Source organism: Eucyclogobius newberryi, unplaced genomic scaffold, assembly GCF_026437365.1.
Source record: "Eucyclogobius newberryi isolate DKJ021-1_F unplaced genomic scaffold, fEucNew1.0.hap1 SCAF_8, whole genome shotgun sequence".
NCBI lineage: Eukaryota > Metazoa > Chordata > Actinopteri > Gobiiformes > Gobiidae > Eucyclogobius > Eucyclogobius newberryi.
The window spans coordinates 593,958-596,839 of NW_027316500.1; the positions used below are offsets into that span (position 1 = coordinate 593,958).

The 2,882-nt window shown below is 40.4% G+C and overlaps 3 non-coding genes across 3 annotated transcripts; all 3 read left to right on the top strand.

Moving 5' to 3' along the window:
- The first annotated feature begins 387 nt into the window (after positions 1 to 387).
- Positions 388 to 459, top strand: trnae-cuc (transfer RNA glutamic acid (anticodon CUC)). The gene has a single exon. It is a non-coding gene; the product is annotated as a tRNA-Glu (tRNA).
- Positions 460 to 1,507: 1,048 nt separating this feature from the next.
- trnam-cau (transfer RNA methionine (anticodon CAU)) lies at positions 1,508 to 1,579 on the top strand. The gene has a single exon. It is a non-coding gene; the product is annotated as a tRNA-Met (tRNA).
- A 697-nt stretch (positions 1,580 to 2,276) lies between these two features.
- Positions 2,277 to 2,348, top strand: trnae-cuc (transfer RNA glutamic acid (anticodon CUC)). Its single transcript has one exon. It is a non-coding gene; the product is annotated as a tRNA-Glu (tRNA).
- The last annotated feature ends 534 nt before the right edge of the window (positions 2,349 to 2,882 follow it).

Below are 2,882 nucleotides of genomic sequence, written 5' to 3' on the forward strand. Positions count from 1 at the left end.
ACCTAGTAAAATTGCATACTCATGCTGAACCAACAAGATGTAGGTCAAAAAAGGACTATGGTTACACATTTTGAAGCAATTTGAGTCTATTAGGTGTACAAAACCCCATAATTATAATGCACAGGACAATAGCCTCCAAAATCCCGTATTGTGGATTTCAGGTCCATGGTCTTGTTTGGCTGAACGACAAGCAACATACAAATCACGAGACTTTTTCCATTTAGAATGGGCTTCTTTCAATTACATGCAGAATCAAACACTTTTAGATTGGATTAAAAATGCTTGCTAACAAGCTGATTCCCCAAATATGCACTGTTTGGACTGTTCCTCAACTCTCAAACCTCACTGAGGTCTACTTTATAATTCAATCAGTTGCTTTGTAATCCTTCCCATATGGTCTAGTGGTTAGGATTCCTGGTTCTCATCCAGGTGGCCCGGGTTCAACTCCCAGTATGGGAATATGCTGCTCTTGGAAGACTTGTATCCACATTACGCACAGGACATGTTGTGAAAACAAGTGTAAAAACCTTTAATTGGTGTCCAGCGAGGCATAGAAAAATATCACGCATTTGGGCGCAGCTTTAATATCTAGTAATCGACGTTTAGCTTTTCCATGCAGTCTAACAGTTGTTGGATTTGAATATATCCCTTCACAGGGACACGAACCTAAATCTAGCCCCTTAGACCACTCGGCCAGAATATCTAGTAGGGATCCAACACAAACTCAGAATGGCCAGATAGTGCTTCTTACCCAAAATGTTTTCATGCACTCAGTCAAATGCTTTGTTTGAAACAAAACAATATCTCAAATTTGAGAGCAAAATGAACTGTATTCAATATCAAGAAATACTTCTATTTAGCAAAAGCAAAATACAAATCACGAGATTTGCTGCACGTAGAGTGGGCTTCTTTCCATTACATGCAGAACCAAGCACTTTTAGATAGTAAAAATGCTTGCTTAAAAGCTGGTGCCCCAACTGAGCACTGTTCCTTAACCTCTCCAACATCCATGAGGCTTATGTTACACTTCAATCTTTTACACTTGATTCTTACATTTCCCATATGCTCTAGTGGTTAGGATTTCTGTCAACTGGAATTGAATCCTGTCAGCAACGTCTGTTTGGGAGCACAACTTTCAAGCTTTCGTTCCATTTTATAAACCAGCATGTTTCATTTCTCAGCATTTCTTTCAGATCAAGGGCATGTAGGAAATCCTGGGTTCAGTCCCCTGCAGCGCCATTCAGTAGTCTGTTCATGGCACAAAGGGAAAGGTGTTGTCTCCAAACCTTGCTTGGAAAAAAATCATGACAGGCAGTAGATGGGGATGTAGCTCAGTGGTAGAGCACAGTGCTTCTGTGCAAGATCCCAGTTCTGCATTACCTTTGAATCTAGATAACACATTTTGAAGCAATTTGAGTCATTTAGATGTATATAGCCCCGTAGCTATAATGCACTGGCCCCCTAAACCAGGGATTTTAGGTTCAAGTCCCATCGAAGGAGAGCACTCAGCAGAGTGGCGCAGCGGAAGCGTGCTGGGCCCATAACCCAGAGGTCGATGGATCGAAACCATCCTCTGCTAGAATGTGTTTATTTGCACTGATGGCTTTTCTAATCAGGATTAACCAAGCTAGTCAGCAAAGTGTAGGTTTATTCTCAACTGATGCCGATATAGATGATGGAAGCTGAGTTTCAGCGCGAGCTCCCAGTTCCACCTTCCATTTAATCGAGCAGCATTTTTATTTAATCCATCCTACATTGTCATTTCTTTTTTGGGGGGAAAAATAGCTGAGAAGGAACTCTTTCAAGACTATGTTACTTCACAAGTAATCAAAGTCAACGCTATGTTTAAGTAACTCTCTTGTCTTTAAGATAATGGTCCAGCAATCAGCACCTAGTAAAATTGCATACTCATGCTGAACCAACAAGATGTAGGTCAAAAAGGGACTATGGTTACACATTTTGAAGCAATTTGAGTCTATTAGGTGTACAAAACCCCATAATTATAATGCACAGGACAATAGCCTCCAAAATCCCGTATTGTGGATTTCAGGTCCATGGTCTTGTTTGGCTGAACGACAAGCAACATACAAATCACGAGACTTTTTCCATTTAGAATGGGCTTCTTTCAATTACATGCAGAATCAAACATTTTTAGATTGGATTAAAAATGCTTGCTAACAAGCTGATTCCCCAAATATGCACTGTTTGGACTGTTCCTCAACTCTCAAACCTCACTGAGGTCTACTTTATAATTCAATCAGTTGCTTTGTAATCCTTCCCATATGGTCTAGTGGTTAGGATTCCTGGTTCTCACCCAGGTGGCCCGGGTTCAACTCCCGGTATGGGAATATGCTGCTCTTGGAAGACTTGTATCCACATTACGCACAGGACATGTTGTGAAAACAAGTGTAAAAACCTTTAATTGGTGTCCAGCGAGGCATAGAAAAATATCACGCATTTGGGCGCAGCTTTAATATCTAGTAATCGACGTTTAGCTTTTCCATGCAGTCTAACAGTTGTTGGATTTGAATATATCCCTTCACAGGGACACGAACCTAAATCTAGCCCCTTAGACCACTCGGCCAGAATATCTAGTAGGGATCCAACACAAACTCAGAATGGCCAGATAGTGCTTCTTACCCAAAATGTTTTCATGCACTCAGTCAAATGCTTTGTTTGAAACAAAACAATATCTCAAATTTGAGAGCAAAATGAACTGTATTCAATATCAAGAAATACTTCTATTTAGCAAAAGCAAAATACAAATCACGAGATTTGTTGCACGTAGAGTGGGCTTCTTTCCATTACATGCAGAACCAAGCACTTTTAGATAGTAAAAATGCTTGCTTAACCCTTTAGGCGCCAGAGATTATGGATGAAAT